Source organism: Miscanthus floridulus, chromosome 16, assembly GCF_019320115.1.
Source record: "Miscanthus floridulus cultivar M001 chromosome 16, ASM1932011v1, whole genome shotgun sequence".
In the NCBI taxonomy this organism is placed as follows: domain Eukaryota; kingdom Viridiplantae; phylum Streptophyta; class Magnoliopsida; order Poales; family Poaceae; genus Miscanthus; species Miscanthus floridulus.
The window spans coordinates 9,706,010-9,733,818 of record NC_089595.1 but is presented as its reverse complement, the minus strand read 5'-3'; the positions used below and the strand labels follow the sequence as shown (position 1 = coordinate 9,733,818).

The following is a 27,809-nucleotide window of genomic DNA, read 5'->3' as shown; positions in this document are numbered from 1 at the left end:
TATGTTTTTGGCACCGGAACAAATCAGCCTTCTTTATTTACCACTAAAAATTTTGAACTTTTTTATTTGGCATCGAGTTAAAAATTTCTTCTGTAAATGGCACTACCCTCCATTTAGTGCATCTATCCGTCAGTTGACTGCGTTGACCTGTCAGGTTTCTTTCGGAAGTACCAAAATGCCCCTCTATACTCGCTCGTGGCCGGCGACTCATCTCCTGCCTAGGAGCTCGCGGAGGCGCGGCGGCCTCTCGCGCCGAACTCGGCAGATCGAGGCGCGGGGGATGCGCTGGGAGTTCCTCGCTCGCCAGTGCTGATCCCGTGCTCACCCGCGAAGTCGAGCATCGCCTGGCACTCCTCGACGCCGCCGCCGGCACTCCCGGCCACGCGCTTCCCACCGGTGACGAGGCCGAAGGCGGGCACCTCAAGAGGCTTGCTCGGGAAGCCCACGACAACCATCTGCCCCATCGGCTTGAGCAGGTCCAGTAGCGGCACGACAGGGTGGTCCGTCGACATCGTGTCGACGATGTCGTCCATCGTGCTCGCCGCAGCCTCCATTTGCGCGGGGTCGCGGCTAACCAGGAACACGTCGGCGCCGAGGCGGCCGAGCGCCTCCTCGAGCTTACTCAGCGACGTGCTGATGACGGTGACCGTCATCCCGAACGCCTTGTCGAACCTGACGACCAGGTGGCCGAGGCCTCCGAGCCCCACGACGCACAGGTGCTTGCCGGGGGCGTTGAGGCCATACTACACCAACGGGCTGAACACGGTGACGCCCACGCACAGCAGCGGGCTGCGCGGCCCCGGCAGGCGGTAGGCTGGACGGGACCCGTCGCGGACGACAAGGACGTCGGAGAAGCCCCCCTGGGTTGTGGCGTCGCCGTCGTCCAAGCCCACGCCGTTGGAGATTGGCACGAGCTGCGGGCAGTAGCTCTCGTACCCCTTGCTGCAGCTGTCGCAGCTGTAGCACGAGTCGACGAAGCAGCTGCGGCGACGCGGGGGACGCGACGGGGCGAGCTCTGCGATGGCCGTTCATGCGCAGCGTGCGTCTCGGCGAGGAGGACGTCGTCGAGTAGCTTCTCTGTCCAGAGATGACGCGATGGCGCTGGAGCTCAACGCGACGCCGGGCGTGGGACGAGCGGCGGCGATGCTGCGCAAAACGCGGCCTCTCATGCGCGCAGCAGCAGCAGCACGTGGGTGAGCGGAGCTCGCGGCCTTAGCGACGTGCGGAGGACGCGGTCGACATGCTGCTGCTGCTCGCCCACATGACTATGTTGCATGACGTCGGAGCTCCCAGACCGACGTGTTGCTGCTTGCCCACATGGCCATGTGGTCGCCGTGGCAGCGGCTCACCAACTCGCCCACTCCACGCCGTCCGCATGCTCCATGCGCCGCCCAGTTCTCCCGCTTCGCGCCAGCCGCGTCCTTGGCGCGCCACCTAGGCCACGAGCTCCGTGCGCCGCCAATGGCAAGCAGTAGCAGCAGCACGTCGGGCGATCTCCGCGACGGCCATCGATGGCAAGCAGCAGTAGCAGCACGTCGGGAGAGCAGCAGCAGCAGCACGTCGGGCGAGCTTCGCGAAGACCGCGTGCTCCGCGCACCACACGCCCAGGCCGCGAGCTCCCCGGATGCGTGCTCCGTGCGCCGCCAAGGCTGCGAGCTCCGCGCGTTGCCCGGGCCACGTGCTCCGCCGGCCACGTGTGCTCGGCGTCAAACGCCGGCCGAGCGATGCATGGTGTGCTATGCTCTTGAGTCATGATGTTACGATGATGGCATATACTCTCCTTTTCTTTTAGAAAACTAAAAGATAAATACCTTGAAAATATAAGTTACGTATTTCAACCAGGCATCCTGAGCCATGCATCCTTGATTTGTGGCCGAGATGAAAGGAAGAGTGAGAGACATAATCTGTACCTACTATTACCAATTTGAAATTAATTAATTATTTATTTGTAGTCTTCAATTATCAAAAATCCACATTTTAGTTCAAAGTATATTTATGATATTTATGATTTTCTTATTTGACAACCTGTCTATTTATTTTTTTTTCCTATTTAGCACCATGGACTTTTGCTACAATCAAGGGCATTTATGTCATTTTGCTAGCTACTTGACACCGTTAATGATCTAAATAGACGGTAGTGCCATTTACGAAAGAAAATTTTAACTCGATGCTTGTCGGGTTCATAAACCGGGGTCCCTCATGGACCGGCTTCCCAACAAAGGCTTAGCCCAGCAGACAACATTGCGAACAACGCGCAGCTCATGGGCCAACCCAAGATACTTAGACGACAGGCCAGAAGGACAATCCAATCTCCGACCGAAAGGCCTGGTCCGAGGAGGAACGGCGCCCGCTTCTGACTCTGGCCCGCCTCTCCGACCGAAAGGCCTCGCTTCCGACTTGAGTCCACCTCTGAACGGCCTCTCCAACCGGAAGACCTGGCCAAACACCACTTCTGACTCCGACCCACGTCCCCCAACCGGAGATGCGCCGAACCCCTGCTCATAGCTCTTCTCCAACTGGCGCAATCAAAGCCGACTGGGACCAACCGACCGGGGACGCCCGCTCGGTAAGGACCAGAAAACTGTTGGAGATAGTAAGGCAGGGCACTCAAGTCAACCGCAATATCGAGGAACGTACCCTGTACACCTGCAGGACAGTACCCTATGACCTCCCTGGCATGACAGTATTGTAGGCGCCGACATTTTCCCTACAGTGTTGTGGGCGCCATCAACTCCCATACCAAACAAACATGGTAAGGCTCCCCCACATGCCTCTGGACATCGAACAGTGTTGTGGACGCCGGCATTTACCATACCAGGCGAACATGGTAAAACCCCTTGCATGCCTCTCGCATCAACAGTATGGCAGGCACCGACGTCTGCCATACCAGAAGAAGACGACACAACCTCCCACGTGCATCTAACAGTAAACAGTATTATGGGCGCCTACCATCATCTTGTACCCGTCGGCATGGGCAATAAGACTTAGTAGCATACGTACTCTCTTTCTCTTACTTGTAAGGCCATCCCCTTCATCTATAAAAGGAGATGCGCTCTCTCCCAACATAGAGATCGATCAGTTCACTAGTACACAATAACAGAACCACTAGGTGTTTATACCAAAATTTGGAAGAATAATTGCAGGGACTCGAAAGCTCCTAAGATCATGTCATCAAGGAATCGATTGCATGAAGGTCGGTATCAGCTAATTCGAATGCAGCACTAGAATCGGCTTTCTTTAGATAGCACCAGTAGATAACGACAAAAGCTACGACCGGCGCCGGAAAAATCATGTTGGACTCTATAAAAAGGGAAAGATTAGAGTCCAAGTTATCTTAAATTAGGAATGTTTTCTCTTAGGCTAAAAAATTATAATGAGTCATGCTTAAGTAGGATTCATGCGTAGGTTCTAGGTATAAATATTGGACCCTTGCTATTATAAACGACACACAATCAATCAAATACAAGTTTCTTACTTTTTCGGCTTCGGACACCCCTTAGGAGTAGGAGTAGAGTAGATCTCGGTGAGTTCTTCAGCGAGCAGGGTTGCATCAGTCCACCCTACCTCCGGCTTGTCTGTAAGTACCGTCATGGCTTATACTTCTGTTCGTACGGCTGCATCAATCCGGTCGACCTCCACTGCGACTCTGGTATAAGCTAGTTATCGACTCTTGTTTAGTTCAAGTACAGTTGCATCAATCCGGTTGACCTCCATTGCTCGAACTAGATTAAGGTCAAGTTATCGGCTCTATCTAAGGGTGGCGTCCTTTGGATACATTCATTAAGTTATCGATATTGCTTATTGCTTTCATTATTTATTTAATTATAGCAATATCACTTTGTGCGATTGGGGTTGATCTAGATTGGCCTTATATCCTGTTTAACCCATAGTTTGTTAATCTAAACTGATCTAATCTGCACCTTAAACGATGAGTTATATCGGCTATTTTATGTCAATCTTGATCGTGCATAGTGTGCGGTTAAGGCATGCCTGGTCTTGAATAGATCTATTGGCTAACAAAAACCGTTCCATGGCTTGTTATCACGGCATGTGTGATTCTGTCTCACACCCCACTATTAACACCATGGAGTGGGGATCATTATTTGGTAGATCTATTCCTGATAGGGAATGACCTTAACTGTGCGCTATGTTTGAATCGGTTGTTTTAGCCGATATTGAGTGCTTTCACATATGCAGTTCGTGTCACGAGACCATTGAAGTAAAGATAGGTTGAAAGATATGTTAGCCCCATGATCTTATTATTGTATTACGCCCTACATGATTCTACCTCATGCCCCACTGATATTAGTAATAAGTTAGGGTCATCGAATTTATCGTTGTTTCTATGGCCTACATGATTCTGCCTCATACCCCACTGGTCATAACGATAGATGAGATCTAATATGTTCATTAGATTTATCTTTATTAAATGGTTAAATGATGATGGGTTGCTTCTTTTATATAAAAAGGGATTCGATTACTTGCAGTCATTGGCTTAGCATAAACTGATTATTGTTGACATCCTATTATCATTGACTAATATTTGTCTGAATAATGATATTCATCCTGAGTGATAGCCGATTTTCCTTCCACAACCCCATGGGCTTTAACTGATTTATCCTTATGAATTTGTTGGAATAGACTATCTAGTCGATCTCCTTCCACATCGGCTCTCAGAGCCACACATTCGAGACTGTCTAGCAACATCGGCATGTCCGCCCTAAATTACTGATTAGCTTTCTCTCCTTGTCAATTGCAGGGTCAAATTGACTGGCACGTCTTAGGAGTACGTAGGATCAACCACCCCTGAATTGAAGCTAGGCGGATGTACAGCTCCATCGAGTAGACCTTTCCGGCTTGCTCATGTGCCCTCGGCACGGGAAGAAATTTTATGCCGACACACGTTCTTGGCACGCCCGGTGGGACCCCACAATCGTCATGGCGGTTTACAACAACAACGACGACGACGACGATGCCATATCAAATCATAATGAAGCTTTCTTGGACATATTCCACAACGCCATGAAAGAGGTGTTTCATAGGTTTCCAGTTGGTCAAGTTGGGCTGGCTTATTATAACATTCTACATTCGTCGACCCAAGGGACTAATCAAGTCAGTACCAGCCATCAAGAAGCAGCACCAGCTGGTAATGATGATATCTAGGTAGTTCTGAGTTCATCTGAACAAGCTCAAGGTACTACTGCGAATCAGATACAGTATAATCTTGGATCGTCAGTGCAGCATGTGCAACAATCGCATGGGGCAAGGTCAGAACCAGGTGATTAATTTTGGCATATCGGGCCACATACCATCGTTGGCTCAAAAAATAGCACCATCAATTCAAAGGATCCGTAGAGATATAGATCCTTATATCTATAATCAGAGACTTCAAGCAGCAAACCAGCAAAGGACCCAACAAATAGAGATTCCACAAGGGTATCATTATGGCACAGATTATAATACCCTTCACATGATTTTGAATCCAGAGTATCAAGGCACACAGGATTTCAATCCATAGATGGGTCAACAGGTGTAGAGAAATCCAAATTCATATGCTGATGAGTTGTTGTTAAAGGTGACCGAGATGATGAAGAATTAGTTCGGTCTGAAGCCAAAATGGCTGACCTTTTCGTATAAATGCCCATATCCAGAATGGTATAATTTGGTCACTCTTCCTGCAAATTATAGGCTTCTAGAGTTTGCTAAGTTCACTAGCCAAGACAGCACAAGCACAATAGAATATGTCAGTCGGTATCTTACACAATTGGGCGAGGCATCAGTTGAGGAGGCCCATCAAGTTTGTTTCTTCTCCCTGTCACTGTCAGGGCCAGCCTTCACTTGGTTTTCATCACTGCAAGTCAACTCCATTGCCAATTGGGCTGATCTGAAAAAGAAATTTCATACATATTTTTATACTGGGACTAGAGAAAAGAAGATTACCAATTTGACAACTATAGGGCAGAAAACTAACGAATAAGGCAGAAATTTCATACATATTCCGAGAGACTAGAAATTTGTGCTTCTCATTAAACTTGGCTGATGATCAGCTAGCTGCTTTGGCCGTTCAAGTAATGCTGCCAACATAGAAAGAAAAACTACTAGGATAAGAATTTGACAACCTGGGTCAATTGGCTCAACGAGTGGTGGCGCTCAATAGCCAATTCTAGAGTATGCGCAGAGATACCCAATTCTAGAAAAGTACCACAGTGGCCGAAGCTTATAATCCATACTCAGTCGATGACGGCTATGAAGATGGAGAAGAAGAGGTTGCCGGGGCTAAATGGAATTAGGGCAAAAAGACAGTAATGGTATCAAATCCTCGGAGAAGAGGAGTCGAGGAGAGCTATGACTTTGACATCACAAAATCAGACAAGCTCTTCGATTTCTTGCTTGAGAAGGGACAAATCAAGTTGCCTGATAATCATGTTATGTTGCCCCCCTATCAATTGAAGAATAAGAAGTTCTGCAAGTTTCATAACGCTACTTCTCATTCCACTAATGAATGCAGAATTTTTTGGCAGCATATACAGAGGGCTATTTAGCAAGGAAGACTCAAATTTGATACACCTCGAAAAATGAAAGTTGATGATAATCCTTTCCCTGAAGATCAAAATATGGTCGATGCTAGGCTACTTAGAGGAAAGACTAAGGTCCTAATATCAACCAAATCAAGAGAAGCTAGAACAGTCGATCCCGAGAGGCAAATATCGGCCAATGAATACAGGGAAATTAAAAGACATCGCAATAAGCAAAAGAGTCGATATGAGCAGGGAGAAACATCAAAAGAAGGGGCGATAAAGCCATAGGTTACATATCGAATTCTGTTGAATAAATGGCAGCAGTAGAAGGAAAAGGATTATCCACGTTGGTTAGAAAAGCAAGAATACCAGCATCAACAGGAAAAGGAGAGTTATCAAAGAAAGCAAGCTGAATTGCATTGGAATTGTTCTTTCTTCAAACATTGCTGGATCGAAGGTTTGAAGTTGCCTACTAGGAATAGTTGTCCAGAGTGTAGTGATCAATATTGAGAGTTTAGGCAATCTCAAGCCAACCGCCGGTCTATCCATGCTCAAGATGTGTATCATCATAATAACATGGATCGGCGCTTAAAAAGTGGAAATGTTCATAATCGGCTTGGAAAAAGAGTTATTGATCTAGACTAGGTCGATTATGAAGAAGAAAGTAACGAGAGAAAATATGTTTGGTAGGAAGGCCAATGGTGTCTAGGAGGTTTGACAAGAAGCCAGAAAAGAAGGGTGCAACGTCTAAGGAATAGAGAGTTGGAACAGGCTCAGGCATCCAGTAAACCTCAAGTATGGCATGCTAAACAAACAGCCGATAGAAGACAACCATCGACTAATATTCAAATGACTTTCATGTTGCCATCAGAGTTTAGAGCTCCGGTAGATTAAGAAGTTTATTTGGATTTTGATGAATCAGAGTATGAAGAGATAGTTACCAAGCTGACAGTTATACAGTAGGCTATATTTGATAAACCAGTTAAGCATCGACACTTAAAGGCTTTATATATAAAAGGTTTGGTTGATGGGAAGTCGATAAACAAAATGTTGGTAGACGGAGGTGCTTCTGTCAATCTCATGTCTTACACCACTTTTCGTAAACTTGGCAAGGGACTAGGAGATCTGATTGAGACTGACATGATGCTTAAGGACTTTGAGGGTAATGCATCCAAGACCCGGGGGGCAATGAACGTCGAATTAACAATCGAGAGTAATACTCTGCTCACCACATTCTTCGTCATCGATGGAAAAGGGTCGTATAGTTTGCTCCTTGGTCATGATTGAATTCATATGAACTATTGTGTACCATCGACCATGCATCAATGTTTGATTCAATGGCATGGAGATGATGTTGAACTAGTTTGTGCTGATGAGTCTATGAGTATCGCAACAGCTGATCCAGTCTTTTGGGAACTAGGAGACTTCGAATGCTTTTCTGGCAAGTTATGGGAAGGAGACTTCATTATAATCAACGATGAAAGCCAACAGCTGATCCAAGCAGTCGAATTTGAAAATTTGTCTTAATGCATAATCCAATAGGTGGTACAGATGACAAACTAGGACATGGTTTCACGTCGGTCGATGAATTAGAAGAAATAGATATTAGTTCTAGAGATAGACCTAGGCCGACGTATGTAAGTGCCAAGTTAGATCCTGAGTATAAACGAGAGTTAGTTGATTTGTTAAAGGGATTTAAAGACTATTTTGCTTGGGAGTACTATGAGATGCCTGGTCTAGACTGGTCAATTATCGAACATCGGTTGCCAATCAAATCTGGATATTGGCCGTTTAAACAGGCTCCAAGGAGATTCAACCTGAACGTGCTTGATGATATCAAAAAGGAGAGTGAAAGGTTATTGGAAGCAAAGTTTATCCAACCATGCCGATATGCAGAGTGGATATCGAATGTTGTCCCTGTGTATAAGAAGAATGGAAAATTAAGAGTTTGCATCGATTTCAGGGATCTAAACAAAGCCACACCCATGGATGGTTATCCGATGCCGATAGCTGATATGTTAGTAGATGCAGCAGTCGGGCACAAGGTAATTAGCTTCATGGACGACAATGCAGGGTATAACTAAATTTTCATGGCTGAGGAAGACATAGCAAAGACCGCGTTCAGGTGCCCTGACGCAATCGGTTTATTCGAGTGGGTTGTGATGACCTTTGGTCTGAAGAATGCCGGTGCAACTTGTCAAAGGGCGATGAATTATATTTTTCATAAGTTGATCGGTAGGATTGTTGAAATCTACATCGATGATGTGATGATAAAATCCAAAGGGTACAAAGAGCATCTAGCTTATTTGCGGAAGACTCTAGAATACACAAGAAAACATGGTCTCAACATGAATCCTAATAAGTGTGCTTTTGGAGTGTCAACTGGACAATTCTTGGGTTTTATGGTCCACGAGAGAGGAATCGAAGTTGGTCAAAAAAGCATAAAAGCAATTGATGAGGCAATTCCCCTAACTACTAAAACAGAGTTACAATCTCTGCTTGGTAAGATTAATTTCCTCAGAAGATTCATTTCGAATTTGTCGGAAAGAATTCTGTTGTTTTCTCCCTTGTTGAAGTTGAAAAATGATCAAGAATTCAAATGGGGTGACGTACAACAAAAGACGTTTGAAGAAATAAAAGAATATATGAAATGTCCACCTGTGTTGGTCCCTCTTGAGCAAGGTAAGCCTTTTAAGTTGTACATATCAGCTGATGACAAGACAATTGGATCGGCCTTGATGCAAGAGTTTGAAGAAAAAGAGCGAGTTATTTTCTATCTGAGTATAAGGCTCCTGGATCTAGAGACAAGATATTCTCCCACCAAAAAGTTATGCTTGTGTTTATATTTCTCTTGCACTAAGTTGCGACACTACTTATTATCGACCGAATGTACGGTTGTTTCCAAGGCTGATATGATTAAGCACATGTTATCAATGCCAATACTGAATGGGAGAGTAGGAAAGTGGATTCTTGTATTATCATAATTTGACTTGAAGTACGAATCGGCTAAAGCAGTCAAAGAACAGATAATGGCTGATTTTGTCACCCAGCATCATAAGCCAAGCATTGATTATGTAGAGTCGATGCCTTGGACATTATTCTTTGATGGATCATCATGCAAGCAAGGTGGTGGCATTGGTATTGTTATTATTTCACCTTGGGGGCAGGTTTTGAGTTTGCTCTTCCAACTGAACCAATGATTACCAATAACCAAGCAGAATATGAAACTATTCTTAAGGGACTTCAACTTCTTCACGAAGTAAAGGCCGAAGCAATTGAAGTATTTGGAGATTCATAGTTAACTATTAATCAGTTGATCGACCTATATGAGTGCAAAGAAGATACTTTGAAAGGATACTATGCTGAGTGCCAAAAGTTGCTCAAAGAATTTCTTCATGTCTCTTTTCAACATATTCTGAGAGCACAAAACCAAGAGGCTAATCGTATAGCTCAAAGTGCGTCAGGATATCGGGTGTTTTGGGAAGTCTTGAGTAGTGGAACCTCAAATGATGATTGGAGAGTTGAAATAGCCGATTACCTTAGAAATTCGTCACAGAAAGTTGCCAGAAAGCTAAGATACAAATCGACTAAGTATGTTTTACTGGGTGATGAGCTATATTACAAAACAGTCGATGGAGTATTGCTCAAATGCCTAAATCGAGAGGAAGCTAAGGTGTTGATGGGCGAGGTGCATGAAGGGATATGCGAAGCTCATCAATCAGCTTATAAGATGAAGTGGATTATTTGCAGAACTGGATACTTCTGGCCAACAATATTGTAAGATTGTTTTGAATATTACAAGGGGTGCCAGGATTGTCAACGCTTTGGTAATGTCCAAAAATCGCCTGCATCGGCCATGAATCCAATAATTAAGCCATGGCCATTTTGAGGTTGGGGAATTAATTTAATTGGCCAAATTTTTCTGCCCTCAAGCAAAGGATATAAGTTCATACTGGTAGCAACAAATTACTTCACTAAACGGGTTGATGCAATTCCTTTGAAGATGGTAACCTCAAAGAACATGGTTGATTTTGTCAAAGAGCACATTGTGTATCGTTTTGGGATTCCTCAAACTATAACTACCAATCAGGGGACAATGTTCACATCAGAGTAGTTCAGAGATTTTGCTGCCAGTATGGGAATCAAGCTACTAAATTCTTCTCCTTACTATGCGCAGGCTAATGGCTAGACAGAGACGTCCAATCAAATTATGATTAATCTGATCAAGAAAAAGATTGAGGTACAACCAAGAAAGTGGCATTCAACGCTTAATGAGGCACTATAGGCATATAGGATGGCCTGTCATGGATCAATTAAAGCATCGCCTTATGAACTTGTGTATGGTCATAATGTAGTTCTTCCTTGGGAAGTTCAGACTGGATCGAGGCATGTTACATTGCAAAATGATTTGTCAGCTAAAGTCTACAAGAATCTTATGATAGATAACTTAGAGGACTTGAGTTACCTTCGGCTGCGTGCTCTTAAAAATATCAAAGCCAATAAACTGAGGGTTGCAAAATATTACAATAAAAGGGTCAAGATTAAGCAATTTTCTGAAGGAGACTTGGTCTGAAAAGTGAAATTGCCGATCGGGTCAAAAGACAGTAAGTTTGGCAAATGGTCACCTAATTGGGAAGGACCTTATCGGATCAAACGTTGGGCACCTGGTAATGCTTATATTTTGAAAATAGTAAAAGGAGACGAAGAATTTGGTAGAGCAATCAATGGGAAATATCTAAGGAAATATTACCCTAGCGTCTGGATTAATACTTGACAACCGATTTGTTCGATCGTCGGCTCTAATAGCCGATATCAGAAAGGTATCGCCTCTAGTGCAAAAATAAATCTAAAGGGGTAAAAGCCGGTATGATGTGTATCGCCTATAAAAGTAAAGCAAACATGGACAAAGTGATGCATATAAGTACGAAGCAAAGGAAGATCATTCAAGACAGAGAAATTGTTTGCTAAATATCCCCTATTACAAACTACAGGCTAGAAAACACTTTGCTTACTATATCATCGGCCTAGGTGTTGAAAGCTCTAGAGTTGGCAGCGTTGAAGAAATCATCGACTAGGCGCTCATGATCCCTAGGGCGTTCGGTGGCTGGAAAACCATGGGAAAGAAGCCAAAGATCATGGCCAGAGCAGGCTTGTGCAGCAGCCAACGCCATGGTAGCACCATGACGAACGCCATGAAGAGCGACCTCCCTGACACGGTTTGGGATGTCATGCAAGTGAACCACCAGAATGGTGCCCCTGGCGTTGACAAATCCCGCCACGTGCTCCATAGCTAATCGAAGGCTTTCCAACTAAGCAGTTAGATCTAAAAGATTCAAGGAAAGAATGATCAGAAATCTTGAAGGCAAAATTAAGAAGAGATAGAAAATTGTGATAGACGTATCACCTATGATTCTAGCTTCAGCCCTGGCCAACCTTTCCCCCATCGGGTTAGCGTCAGGGGTGATCGGCCTTGAATCATGGCCAGAGCTAATTCTGCAAGGGAAAGGCAGTTGGCTAGATTCTGATCAGTCTGATCAATGGAGGCCAGTAGATCGTCATTGTCAATCTGCCTCCTCGGATAGCGGGGGAGCTGGCGGCGAATTGGTGCTGAAGAGGACCCTAAAGGCTAAGCAGAATCGGCCCACTGCTCTAGAACAACGGGAGCATCCCAAGTTGCACCCTCTTGGCGATGAAGGCGCTGGCATGATAATGTAGATCCATTGAGGGCCTCCTCAGCAGACCTCTTGTTATTCTCCATAATCTCAAACCTACGGGAAAGCAGGAACTACACTAAAGATGCAAAAGATTTGAGATGGAGCGGGTTGTTTTTCGATCCATAGCTGTGGCCGGTATATATAGCCCAGGAAGGTGAGGAGATAGATTTCGTTGGGGGTATGGAATTGAAGTCAGATATAGAAACGGATCAACACTCTAGAAATCCAGGGGACATATAATGAAGAAATAATAGATTTGGACTTATTGCTTCCCATAATCACAAAAAATCGTGGGATGGATACGAAAAGTTTACATTGACCAACGATCAATCCACCAAGGCTTTGTTGGATTGAAGGGAGTTCGGGTCCCCACAAGGCCAAAGGTCATCGTGAACCAAGTCACATTGGCCCATTGATAAAATTATGCTAGGAGAAGGGGAAAGGCCGCCTGCCTAACAGATGTCCAACTAATTTCTCGGTGACTGGGAAACTATGGGAAAGAAGCCTGTGGCTTTCCCGATGGGCGTTTGATGGAATAAACAAGGGGAAGGTGTCCACACATTTTAGCCCTTGCAAACACTAGAACAGCTCTACGAGCATGGAGAGAAGACTCAGGTGATATCACAAGAATTCTTCTAAACGCAGTAACTGATCCTCTTGCTCAACAAGGTGCTAAAATGAGCGACACAATCACCCTATGCACAAGAATTCTTCTAACCACTCAAGATCCTCATGGCAAAAGGATAGACCATGGAGGGTCAGGCAGAGTCAGAGGCATTCGAGGAAGCAAATAGAGGAGAAACATAGCTGAATTGTTGAATTACTCTTGCCAGAGTCAGATAGGCATTTTATAGTCAGCCTGGATAGATGGATCCAAGTGCCCATGAAGCAATAATGCTCTCGTAAAAGTTTTGAAGCATGGGCTCATGAGCTGACATAGACGGTGACAAACAATAGACCCCAGATCAAGATTCTCTACCCATGACCGTGGACCTATCGGGGATACAGACGTGATAATTTTGGAATAAAATTACTTTTATTCCAAAATTGGGGGCATGTGTTTACACCAAAATTTGGAAGAAGAATTGCAGGGACTCAAAAGCTCCTAAGATCATGTCATCAAGGAATCAATTGTATGAAGGTCGGTATCAACTAATTCGAATGTAGCACGGGAATCTGCTTTCTTTAGATAGCGCCAACAGATAACGATAAAAGCTACAATCGACGTCGAAAAAATCATGTTGGACTCTACAAAAAGGGAAAGATTAGAGTTCAAGTTATCTTAAATTAGGAGTGTTTTCTCTTAGGCCAAAAAATTGTAATGAGTCATGCTTAAGTAGGATTCATGCGTAGGTTTCGGGTATAAATATTGGACCCTGGCTATTATAAATGACACACAATCAATCAAATACAAGTTCCTTACTTTTTTTTGGCTCCGGCCACCCTTAGGAGTAGGAGTAGAGTAGATCTCGGTGGGTTCTTCAGTGAGCAGGGCTGCATCAGTCCGGCCGACCTCCGGCTTGTCTGTAAGTATCATCATGGCTTATACTTCTGTTCATACGGCTGCATCGATCCAGTCGACCTCCACTGCGACTCTGGTATAAGCTAGTTATCGACTCTTGTTTAGTTCAAGTACGGCTGTATCGATCTGATCGACCTCCACTACTTGAACTAGATTAAGGTCAAGTTATCAGCTTTATCTAAGGGTGGCGTCCTTCGGATAGATTCATTAAGTTACCGATATTGCTTATTGCTTTCATTATTTATTTAATTACAGCAATATCACTTTGCCTCATTGAGATTGATCTAGATCGGCCTTATATCCTGTTTAACCCATCGTTTGTTAATCTAAACTGATCTAATCTGCAACTTAAACGATGAGTTATGTTTTATCTGCTGTTTTATGTCAATCTTGATCGTGCATAGTGTGCGATTAAGGCATGTCTGGTCTTGAATAGATCTATTGGCTAAGGAAAATCGTTCCATGGCCCGTTATCATAGCCTGTGTGATTCTGCCTCACACCCCACTATTAATACCATGGAGTGGAGATCGTTATTTGGTAGATCTGTTCCTGATAGGGCATGACCTTAACTGTGTGCTATGCCTGAATTGGTTGTTTTAGCCGATATCGAGTGCTTTCACATATGCAGTTCACGTCATGAGACCGTTGAAGTAAAGATAGGTTGAAAGATATGTTAGCCCCATGATCTTATTATTATATTATGGCCTACATGATTCTACCTCATGCCCCACTGATATTAGTAATAAGTTAGGGTCATTGAATTTATCGTTGTTTCTATGGCCTACATGATTCTACCTTATGCCCCACTAGTCATGATGATAGATGAGATCTAATATGTTCGTTAGATTTATCTTTATTAAATGATTAAATGATGATGGGCTGCTTCTTTTATATAAAAAGGGATTCGGTTACTTGCAATCATTGGCTTAGCATAAACTGATTATTGTTGACATCCTATTGTCGTTGACTAATATTTGTTTGAATAACGATATTCATCCTGAGTGATAACCGATTTTCCTTCCACAACCCCATGAGCTTTAACTGATTTATTCTTATGAGTATGCTAGAATCAACTATCTAGTCAATCTCCTTCCACATCAGCTCTTAGAGCCGCATATTCAGGACTGTCTGGCAACACCGCATGTTTCACCCTAAATTACTGATTAGCTTTCTCTCCTTGTCAATTGCAGGGTCAAATTGACTGGCACGTCTCGAGAGGAGTATGCAGGATCGACCACCCCTGCGTTGAAGTCAGGCGGATCTATAGCTCCATCGAGCAAACCCATCCGGCTTGCTTATGTGCCCTCAGCACGGGATGAAATTTCATGTCGACACTAGGTTCAAACCACAAGCACACGCTCGAACACTTAGCATATAGCGGCGCTCCCATCACTCTTAGCCCTTCAGACCAGAGTCCGACCGGACCTCTTGTACCCCCCATCTTTCTCTTTTCCGTTTATAACCCCTCAGCAAACTTCGAGCACCTGGGCTCAGGAATAAAGTCACCGACTTACTCAAACTAGATGTAGGACACATTGCCTGAACCAGTATAAACTCTGTGTCATTGAGTGCTAGGCCACCTTTGATTATAATGTACAACAAAAGTACAAATATTTATGTGTTGGTCACTTTCTGCACTGACAGTTGGCGCCATCCGTGGGGAAGACGCTGTATGATCAGCACTTTTTGGTCATCAGATGGCCCACTTTTCCACCACCTTTGCCATGGCAGGCTCAAGTGATACGACTCACTTCGTCTTACTGGAGTTTCCCACACTCCCACCCATTGGGATGTGGGTTCCACCAGTCTTCGGGCCATCCCAGGCCTTCCTCTTCGGAAGCCTGGAGTTCATCACCGACCGGCTCGGCGTACTACACCTCCGCAAGGAGGCACTTGTTTCAACGCCAGTCAGAGGGGCACCCTCCATCGGCTCTAGGACGCATGATGACTTCAACAACAAGGCACTTGTGCTTCATTCTGAGCAAACTCTCTGCTCAAATCCCGCTGTGAGTAATGTGCATAATGTTATTTACTCTCTATTTATTATCTCCCATCGATTATCTAGAGGGACCATATTGTCCGCACTGCAAACACCATGCAACTAGTTCCCCTGCGGCCTCACGTCCCCCACGGACGTGTGCACTCGGGGGCTCCAAAGGACGCTGGCGCCATCCCTTCTCACATCCGAATTCATGGGAATGGCGAGCTATGCTCCCACCACTTTCCATAAACTCCTAGATGACGAGGTTGAGAGCGATGGCTCTAGCATCAGTGACATGGCACCTAGCAACCACCCGTCCTGGGAGTGCGCTATGGCGAACACTTCGGGATAGCCACTGGTCGTTGCGGAGTCTGTGTAGACTCACACCCCTCTAGACCTGCGTGCGGGGGCCCTCACGCTTGCACAAGGGCACGTCGAGGAGCTACGACAACGGCGGCAGAACCAGCTATCGCCGGCACTAGCGTGCTCGACGCAGCATGTTGCACCCTATGCACGAGACCCAGTGAGCGGTGCTTGGGGTCGCGCCCGCTAGGTCCAGCGTGACATCATAAACAAGGGGAATGATCCCCCACAGTTTGCTCAGGCTAGCCAGAACATCGCTGCTGCGGCAATGCTTCTACGCGGTGTTCCCGAGCCCGTCGACCCCCAGGAGTGGGCGGTCTACCGAAACCTCTGGGCGCTGGTAGAAGCCACTGCCGTTCAATAGGCGGAAAGCTCCACATCGCGACTCTGACTCATGCCCTCTCTCCCCACTAGGGGAGTAGGGACACACCAGACGGATCGCTCCATCCGCTCACCGCTACAGCCACCAAGCATGGCTCGGGAGGCAGTGGTTGCGCCGTGGTCTGACCTGACACCTGCTCCACACCGACCACCGATACGCGAACAGCCTAGTCTGCACCAAGACACTCATAGTGTCATCAGCATCCGGCCTCATGCCCGTCATGATGGTGATGTCCACCGAGTGGTGATGAGGGCAGGTGACACATGTCCCGACCGAACCATCAAGGGGAGCGGTGAAACGCGTCCTAGGCATGGTCGCCGGCCAGACGACCAAAGTCCTAGCCCTGAGGGCTTGGGACCATTGGCCTTTGGCCGACGTATCCGGAGAGCGCCGTTCCCATAGCCCTTCCGACCGCCCACCAACATCACCAAGTACACTGGGGAGACAAACCCCAGTATTTGGCTCGAAGATTTCTGGCTCGCCTACTGAGCTGGAGGGGTGGATGATGACCTTTTCATCATTCAATATCTCCCCATCTACATAGGGGAACATGTTTGGGCATGGCTTGAATTCCTCTCGCATGACATCATTCGTGACTAGGCGGATCTCAAGAGGGTCTTTGTCAAAAATTTCTATGGGACATATGTCCGCTCTGGTAACTCCTAGGAGCTCAAGAGCTGATAGCAGGAGCCCAGCGAGTCCCTTCGGCACTACATCCACAGGTTCTCCCAACGATGCAACTCCCTCCCTAATGTCGTCGACGTAGACATCATCAGCGCATTTCTCTCTAGGACGACCTGCGAGTCCCTAATCCACAAGCATGGCTGCCAAATGCCCTATACCACCCGCGACCTGCTTGACATCGCCACTAACCATGCCTTCAATAAGGAGGCAGTCTTCAATGGAGATTGGGACAAAGGCAAGGCCAAGCGCATGGACCAAGATGAGGTCCCCTCCACACAGAGGGGCAAGAAAAACAAAAATGATCAGCGCCGATCGAACAACACCGCGTTGGTCGCCACAACGGATCGGATGGGCAAGCAGCCCCAGCAGGGCCTGCTTGACCACTTCAACAAGCTCATGGATAGCCTGTGCACCAACCACGTCTACCCTATCAAACACCTCTACAAGGATTGCGAGCTCCTCAAACCTTTCCTACAATAGGCCAGTGGGCCGAAAGAAGGAGACGGCAAAGAGGCGGCAGCCAAGAAAGGAGGCATGGTGGGCAAGGATGGAGAAGGCTTCCCCGACCTCGAGGAATGCATCATGATCTTCAGTGGATCCGATGCCATCTGGTCCAAGCGCTAGCACAATGTGTGCTATAGGGAGGCATGCACTGCCGAGATGGCCGTCCCCTCCTTCCTTAGCTGGCCGGAATCTCCGATCACCTTCGATTAGAGGGACCATCCCTCCCACATTGTGAGATCAGGATGCTACCCGCTCATCATCGACCCCATCATCCGCAAGAAGTGCCTCACCAAGGTGCTGATGGACGGAGGCAGCGGCCTCAACATCCTCTATGTCGACCCACTCGACGCTATGCGCGTCCCCTAGTCAGAACTTCGCCTAGCGGGCTCTCCCTTCCATGGGGTGATCCTAGGAGTGCAGGCATACCCGCTCGGGCAGATCGACCTGCCCGTCATGTAAGGCAACCGAGCCAACTTCCGCTCGAAGGTCCTCACCTTTGAAGCGGTGGACTTCCTAGGGTCCCACCACGCCATCTTGGGGCGGCCATGCTACGCCAAATTCATGGCAATCCCCAACTACACCTACCTCAACCTGAAGATGTCAGGACTAAACGGTGTCATCACCATGAGCAACGCCTTCTTGAATGCCTTCATGTGCGACCGCGAGCATTTCGAGCTCGCCACCACGGTCATCAACTCATCTGAGCTCCTGTGGCTCGGGGAGTCGTCGACCCTAGTAGTCCTGGACTGCAATAAATGAACCTCCTCAATGGCCTTCTGTCCGCATGAGGAAACCAAGGTGTTGGGAATTGACCCCACCGACCCAACCAAGATGGTGTGAACCAGGACATAGCTCCTAGTCAAATAGGAATGCGAGCTCATCGACTTCCTGCACGCCAATCATGATGTCTTCGCATAGAAACCATCTGACATGTTGGATATACCACGAGACGTCACCAAGCACACATGAAGCCCACTAAGCAACGCCTGCTCCGCTTCAACGATGAAAGGCGCAGGGCCATAGGCGAAGAAATTGCCAAACTCCTCGTAGCCGGATTCATCAGAGAGGTATTCCACTCCAACAGGCTTGCCAATCCCGTTCTTGTTAAAAACAAAACTGGAAAATGGAGAATGTGCATTGATTATACTAGCCTCAATAAAGCGTATCCAAAGGATCACTTTCCTTTGCCGCGTACAGACCAGATAGTCGACTCCACATCGGGTTACGAGATCCTCTCCTTTCTAGAATCCTACTCGGGCTACCACCAGATCGTGATGAAAGAGTCCGATCAGCTCACAACCTCGTTCATCACCCTATATGGTTCGTACTGCTACGTAACTATGCCTTTTGGCCTGAAGAATGCTGCCGCCACCTACCAAAGGTGCATGCAGCAATGCTTCACCGACCAAATTGACCCGCTCGATTAGCCTGATCAAGCCGAGCAGTCAAAACCAACAATCGCCGTCTATGTTGATGATACAGTGGTCAGAATGGCTCAAGCTTACAACCTAATCGCAAACTTGGCCGCAACGTTCACGAACCTCCGAAGGTTCAACATTAGATTGAATCCCGAGAAATGTGTTTTTGGGGTTCCAAAGGGGAAGCTGCTAGGATACATTGTGTCCGAGCGCGGCATCGAGGCCAACCCTAAAAAGATCATGGCCATTTCCAACATGGGCCCTATACGCATCATCAAGGGCATACAAAGGCTCACCAGATGTCTGGCTACCCTAAGCCGATTCATCTCTGGCTCGGTGAACGGGGGATGCCACTCTACAAGCTCCTCAAAAAGACAGACGCTTTCGTCTAGACTAAGGAAGCTTAGTAGGCTCTAGAGAGCCTCAAAGCATCCCTGATGTTGGCCCCAATCCTCATTGCTCCCGAACAGGGAGAACCCCTCCTCCTCTACGTCGCGGTAAGCAACCACATTGTGAGCGCCGCCCTGGTCGTCGAAAAGGAGGAGCCGGGACACCACCTTAAGGTCCAGTGGCCTGTGTACTTCATCGGGGAGGTACTCACTGACCCCAATGTTTGGTACCCCCAGGTGCAGAAACTCCTATACACCGTGCTAATGGCAACCCGAAAGCTCCTGCACTACTTCACCGACCATGAAGTCACGGTCATCACTTCATACCCGCTCGGGGACATCATCCACAACCACGACGCCATGGGATGGATCTCCAAGTGGGCACTCAAACTCATGGGCCATGACATTAGGTATATCCCACATACTGCTATTAAATCTCAAGCTCTCATGGATTTTTATCGCTGAATGGACAGAGGTGCAGCTACCGACCCTAGATGTCACCCACGAGTACTGGATGATGTACTTCGACGGGTCTGAAATGGCGCCCAGCTTGGGGGCTAGAGAGGTTCTGATCTCACTAGATGGGAGTAGGCTCCGCTATGCCATCCGCCTCCATTTCTCGGCCTCAAACAACACCACGGAATATGAGGCCCTCATCAGCGGGCTGTGCATCGCTATCGAGCTTGGCGCTACGCATCTCTGAGTAGGATCTTCATCAATGATCTCCATGAGTCGTCCGCCCATGTCCTGGAAGGTCCAATTTAGACACGCCCCGATGCCAAGCCAGCGCCTGAGGGCTCTGACCCTGACGCCAAGCCGGTGCTCGGGGGCTCCGACCCTAGTACCTCTATGACAATGTCACCTACTGACGTCGCCGTATTGGCACTCGATCAAACTGACTGGCGAGTGTTGCCACTCGCCTACCTCCTCAAGGAGGTTCTCCCACCCAAAAGGACTAAAGCCCAATGAATCGCTCAACGTGCCAAGACCTTCGTCGCGCTCAGCGATGAACTCTACAAACAGAGTCCATCAGGGGTCCTCATGAAGTGCATCCCCACCAACCAGGGGAAGCAGCTCCTCCTCGAGGTCCATGCTAAGATTTGCGGACATCACGCGACCCTAAGGTCACTGGTCGAAAAAGCCTTTTGCCAAGGTTTTTACTGGCCCACCGCACTATGAGATGCAGAGGAGGTCATCCACAGGTGTGAGGGACGCCAATTCTATGCTCGGCAAACTCATTTTCCAGCAAAGGAGCTTCAAACCATCCCTATCACCTAGTCATTTGCGGTCTGAGGCCTCGACATGGTAGGACCCCTCAAAAAGGGCCCAGGTGGTTTCACCCACCAACTCATAGCAGTCGATAAGTTCACCAAGTGGTTAGAGGCCAAGCCCATCACCAACATCTGCTCAGAAGAGGCGGTCAAATTCTTCCTCTACATCATCTACCGGTTCGGTGTTCCAAACTGCATCATCACAGACCACGGGACCAACTTCACCGGGAAGAAGTTCCAGAACTTCAGTGATGGATATGGCATCAGGATCGATGGGCCTCGGTCGGACACCCATGTACTAACGGTCAGGTCGAGCATGCCAATGCAATGGTCCTCCAAGGACTTAAGTCACGCATCTTTGACTGACTCAACAAGTACGCCGGGCGATGGGTTGTAGAGGTCCCAGTGATCCACTGGAGCCTGAGAATGACCCTAAACCGATCCATAGGGTTCACACCCTTCTTCCTGGCCTACAGAGCTAAAGCAGTGCTGCCCTCCGACCTCAACCATGGTGCCCCAAGAGTGAAGGCTTTCGACCGTAATTGAGTCACGGAGGCTCAGCAAGACGTAGTCGACCTACTCGAGGAGGCCCGTGAGACGACCGTCATCCACTCCGCTCGCTACCAGTAAACTCTCCGTAGGTACCATGAAAGAAAGATTAGGGGGAAGATCCTTGAAGTCGGAGATCTCGTGCTCTAGAGGACCCAATCAACGAAGGAAAAATACAAACTCTCTCCACCATGGGAAGGACCCTATATAGTGACCGAAGTGATCCGACCGAGCGCCTACCGACTGAAGGACGACAACGACAACATTCTCACCAATACTTTGAACATTAAACAGCTACGTCGCTTTTTTCCCTAAATTCGGTCTTACCGCTTTTTTCAACACTTGCTCCTGTAAAGCACCCCAGCCCAAACACTTTTAGCCTAGGTCGCTCGGGGGCTCCATAAGGGTACAAAACTAAATACTACCTCTCTTTTTTACTGTCATGTGGTAAAAACTTTTTTCCGAACGAAAGCACATTCCATTCCTTTGATTACCCTATGTGACTTTGTTCGTACTCCCAACCGGGCATGCCCCGCCACGACCTACAGTTACAAGCAGCCAAGCCTCACGGGCCATGCCCAGGTTCTTAAAAGTTGCAGCCCACAGAATGAACAGGCAGGTGCGAAAAAGAAAGGATAAAAACAAAGCTATGCTAGGATAAAAAAACAAGGAACAGATAGTGATTCTATCACAAAAATAGAACTAATATATTCATTGGTACAAAAACTATTCACATAGGGGCTCCCCCATGAACTCAACGATTACATTTGCTGAATACTTCTACTCCAAATACCACTATGGCTGCTCGATGGCATCAGCTGATGCCAAAGGAGAGGCCACGGCACACGCCGCTGGACATAACCACCGCCGCAAGGGCCCACCCGATTCTGCTCCCTTGACTTTGGTGAGTGCAACGGGTACCTCAAGGGCGTCGCACCCATAGATGCTCAGCAGAAGAACATGGAGCTCCTAACCTTCTCATGCAGTCGACGCAGCTCCTGGGCTGGGATGCTGCCTACCAAGGTATGGCCGCCATGGCTGGAAGATATCTCATCAAACTTTATGAATTGGCCAACCTGAGCAGCTGCAAGGGCGAAACCACCCACCGGTGTAGTCCCGAGCGTCTTCCTCTCCGATAAGGTTCATCCAGAGAAGACTCGCCAGAAGGAGTCCATGAGCGGCTCCATCCCGATGAAAGCCTCGCAGACGGTGACAAAGTCGGCAACGTATGGCACCCTCCAGTGCGCCACCTCCTTCGGCAGAACTAGCCCCTTCTCGATAAAGGTAGCCAGCACCATCTCATCTACGTTGGGGGACCTCTAACTCGACATCGTGCCCTAGAATCACGAATGGGTCTGTGAGTTCTCCTTTCCTTCTCCCTTCCCCTATTTAAATAAGAGGTGGAGTAGTTGAGGAAAGGCAAAAGGATTGGGGCGAGAAACCCTCTCCCATCCCCCATTCAATGCGAATGGGAAACGATGGGATGTGCCCTGACCGATGGGACGCACACTGACCGATGGAACGGCACCTAGTTAGACAAGATGTGGCTTGGGTATGTCCCACCACTACCGCATGACCGGGCCAGAGAAACAAAGCGCCACCACGCGTAGGCAGCTCTCCGTGTTCCTAGGCGGGACTGGGAAAGACCCAAACAACGAGATCTCCGCCAGGAGAGACCGTCGGGCTTCGTAAATCAATTGAACGGCTCAGGAAAACGCCGAGAGACAGGTAAGGAGCAAAGGGACGCCCCACGTGGGCCATGCCGACTCCATCACGAACGACAAGCATGGATCTCGGTCGAACATTTTCAATTGGAGCTCTCCAAACCTCATCACTTGAGTCATCAAGGTAACATTACCGACCCTCGCTCTTTCTTTATAATCATTCATACATCCATACACACATTCATTCCATACACCCACGTCCCCCGGACAATTCTACCCTGAATCGCCCATGGGCTTGGGGGCTAAAGCATTGCGTATGCAGTCAAATGCATCACAACGCTCTGTGTTGCATCACGAAGTGGTAGTTGCCTCATTCAAACATGAGCAACGATCGACCAGGGTTCGAATGCTAGCCCACAAAGGACTCGAGGCTGCCTCGCATCAAATAGAGCTAGGGGAGAAAACATAGATGAGCCTCGAGCGGCTGTCGTCCAGTCTACCCCAAAGAGGACAAGGTCATCTCAACCTTCTCGTTTGATCCTAAACCTCACCAAACCCATAAAATCTCCATCGAGGGGAGGCCAGCGGGCCACCCGGGTCAATCTTCGGGATGACCCAGGCATCTACCGGGTTGCAGGATAAGGAGCAGTGGAATGTCACAAGAGGACTATGCCGACCCCGTCACGAATGATGGACCCGGATTTCACTCGATCATACCCGTTAGCGAGCTCACCTAGCGCGTCACTCGAGCCCGAGCGATCGAGGCAAGCGACGTTAGCTCAACCCCTCCAATTGTGAGAAACCATGGATGGGGTAACGCACAAAACTCAACCAACCCCTACCAAAGGCCAACGTGGCTTAGGGGCTCAAGACACCAAAAAATGCCTCGGCAGCACCTGGGTCCCCGACTCCGACTCACCCAAATCCCTCGGTGCGCCCAACGCCTGGATCTGCAAGTCCATTTTGATCCCTTGACTATGCCCGACGCCATAATCTGCGAGCTCCGTCTCGCCTGATACCTAAAAACAACTACCTCAGATACGCATGACACCTTGGTTGAAAACTCTGTCTCGACTAAAATACACGCACACACGCCCACTGACAAAAAAAACCCAAGCGATTCGACCCGAATCTCCCGGGGGCTACACCCGGGGGTGCACTCGCGTGCACCCGCTAACGAAATGAAACTTCCTCCGCTGATAACACGAAAAACCCCCTAGACGATTCTACCCAAATCGCTCGAGGGAAACACCCGCGGTGCGCTCGCGCGCACCCGCCGTCAAGACAAAAATCAAAGGCGATTCTACCCGAATCACCTGGGGGCTCGGGGGCTCCTGTCGGGTTCATAAACCCGGGGTCCCTCATGGATCGGCTTCCCAACAAAGGCTCGGCCAAGAAGACAACGTTGCGAACAACGTGAAGCTCAAAGGCCGGCCAAAGATACTTAAACGACAGGCCAGAAGGACAATCAAATCTCCGATTGGAAGGCCTGGTCGAGGAGGGATGACGTTCGCTTCTGACTCTGGCCCGGCTCTTTGACCGAAAGGCCTCGCTTCTAACTCCAGTCTGCCTCCGAATGGCCTCTCCGACCGGAAGACCTAGCCAAACACCACTTCCGACTCCGACCCGCGTCCCCCAACTGGGGATGCGCCGAACCCCTGCTCACAGCTCTTCTCCAACTGGCGCAATCAGAGCCGACTGGGATCAACCGACCAGAGACGCCCGCTCGGTAAGGACCAGGAAACGGACGGAGAAAGTAAGGCAGAGCACTCATGTCAACCGCAATACGGAGAAACATACCCTGTACACCTACAGGACAGTACCCTACGACTTCCCTAGCATGACAGAACCCAAACAGTGTTATAGGCGCTGACATTTTTCCTACAGTGTTGTGGGCGCCATCAACTCTCATACCAGACAAACGCGGTAAGGCTCCCCCACATGCATCTGGACATCGAACAGTGTTGTGGACGCCGGCATTTACCGTACCAAGCGAACATGGTAAAACCCCCTGCATACCTCTTGCATCAACAGTATGGCAGGCAACGACGTCTGCCATACTAGAAGACGACGACGCAATCTCCCACGTGCATCTGACATTAAACAGTATTGTGGGCGTCTATCATCATCTTGTACCCGTCGGCATGGGCAACAAGACTTAGTAGCATACGTACTCTCTCACTCTCACTTGTAAGACTATCCCCTTCATCTATAAAAAGGGATACACTCTCTCCCAACATAGAGATCGATCAGTTCACTAGTACATAATAACAGAGCCACCAGGTTCAAACCATAAGCACACGCCCGAACACTTAGCACATAGCGGGGCTCCCGTCACTCTCAGCCCTTTAGACCAGAGTCCGACCGGACCTCTTGTACCCCTCATCTTTCTCCTTTCCGTTTGTAATCCCACAGCAAACTTCGAGCACCTGGGCTCAGGAATAAAGTCACCGACCGACTCAAACTGGACGTAGGGCACGTTGCCTGAACCAGTATAAACCATGTGTCATTGAGTGCTAGGCCACCTCCGATCACAACGTACAATAAAACTACAAATATTTACGTGTTGGTCACTTTCTGTACCGATAATGCTAAATAAAAAAGTTCAAATTTTCTAATGACAAATATAAAAGACCGATTTATTTTAGTGCCAAATACATAATTCTATCTATCTTAAACCATCCTAAGGCACTCACTTGAAACATGTCGTTGTAACCACACTATCTCCTATCTTAAATACAAAGATGCCCAAACCATTTGCTTAAAAAAAACAGTATACCTCTTGCAAAAGTTGTAATACAAACTCATCTAATAAAAGGTCATACTTTCTCTGTGAACCTGTCGTGGCACGTCTTTCAAAAGAAAGGAGCTTTACAGACTCTGTTCGTCGAACGAGCAGCGCGCTAGTGGCATCTCGATGATCCAACGAACACACACCCACCCATTGGGTGACTACACAGATCTAGCGAACGAACGCTAGCAACGAGCCAACAACACCAGCACAGTGTACCTGACCTGCAACTGAGGACATGTTCGGCTGGCTGGCCGGTTGGGGCTGGGCTGGCCAGCGCACTTATAGTGATACTGTTCACATAAACAGTGTTTTTAAACAGAACATTATTTTTCTCTCATGATAATCAGCCAGAATAGTATTTTAGCTTATTTTTCAGTCCTGTTGAACAGCCTTCGAGTTTTTTTCCTTTGGCCATCACCTTTTCAGAGACCGCGCACCCGTAGGGCCTGATACACTCTATGGTCTCTCTCCTTTCAAATGCACCTCTAAAACTCTGACAGACTAACACTAACAAATGCTTTTTCTGTCAGGTTTTGCTTTTTTCTGTGAGGAATAACGCACAGAATAATTTTTTTGTGCGTATAAGACCTACACAAAAAAATGTTTCTGACGGCGAATTGATAGAAAAATTTCTGTGGGTTATTTTCTGACGGTACACCGTCAGAAAAATATTTTTCTATCGGTATTCGCATTTTTCTGAGAAGAATTCGAGATTCCAGTAGTGTGTATTGAAAAGTTTTTTTTATCACGTATCAACACGTTTTCATTAAGCAGGAAAAAAGTAGCTAGAGGGTTGAACAAGAGACTAGTACTAAAAACATATATGCATTAAAAACAACTAACTTTGATTATCAAGCCTGGAAGATCCTGCTAATTTTACTCAAGAAGTTCCCTATACTATACTCTTCTTTTACTAAAGTTCCATACTATAGACAAACCCTGGAAAAAAATTGTAGGCCACGCTTACTTTTACTTCATGGAAACAAGGATGGCAGCAGCGCACACTACTTCTTTGTCCAGCGGCGAGCAATTACTGTCTTGGCCTTGGCCCAGCGGCGAGCAATTCTTCTAGTCGACGTCGTCTTGTTGGTCCTTGATACACTGCTTCTTGATGGGAGTCGGAGGAAGAGTCGGAGGACGTCCTTATGCCGTCCTCCTCCTCCTCTTCTTGTTGTAAGGAGGCCATGAATTCGGCGTCCTCCTTCTTGGTGTAGTGAAGGAGCACGAGGCCGAGGCCGGTAGGCCACGCCGGCGACCGGAACGCCCATATCTCGATGACGTCGCCGACGTGGGTGTCGTCGTCCTGGCGCAAGCCGGAGCTGCGGAGGAAGTCCCCCCAGCCTGTGCGGAGGCGGCACGTCTTGGCGAGGTGGACGAGGGCCATGGGGTAGGTGACACCGCAGCGGTCCAGCGCGCGCAGGGGCAGCCCTGCCGCCGGAAGCCGGCGTCGTACTCGGTCTGCGTGATGCCCAGGTAGTTCTGGTTCTGGCTCAGGTAGGATCTGACAAGCTTCTTGCGAAGGGCAAACAGCGCGTCATGTGGGGCCGCCCCTATTCTAGGAAACGGCGCGCCCGAGATGTCCGTCGTGCTATTAAACGCACGGCTGGCTCACAGAGGCCATGCGGAGTAGGCTGTTTCAATCAGTGGCTAGAAATAGAAAGAGAGATCAAATTAGTTCCTAAGATTGAGGAGTAATTACCTCCTAGTTGTTAGGCTCAAGGCCTATTTAGCCATGTACGTGGACAATGAAGAAGGCAAGCAAGTCATTACCCATCTAATCTATCATTTCCCTAATCTAAACAAGCCACCGACAGAGGGGAAAAACCTCGTGGTGAGCCTGGGGCGCGACTACGAGCTACGTAGTCACGGTCCGGCATCCCTATGCGCTGACGCCCTTGACAACCTGGTATCACGATCCGGGTTCTCCTCCGGCTCGCCGCCGCCGCCGCCGATTCGCGCTCATTCCACCCAGCCTTCCCCCACTGTCTCCGCCCATCCAGCACCACCTCCAGCCGACATCATGGGACAACAGCCCAACACCGCCCTTCAGGCCAC

At 48.1% G+C, this 27,809-nt stretch overlaps 1 pseudogene; it reads right to left on the bottom strand.

Annotated features, from left to right (window-relative positions):
- Positions 1-218: 218 nt before the first annotated feature.
- On the bottom strand, positions 219-27,138 carry LOC136510243 (probable cinnamyl alcohol dehydrogenase 8A; annotated as a pseudogene).
- Positions 27,139-27,809: the final 671 nt, after the last annotated feature.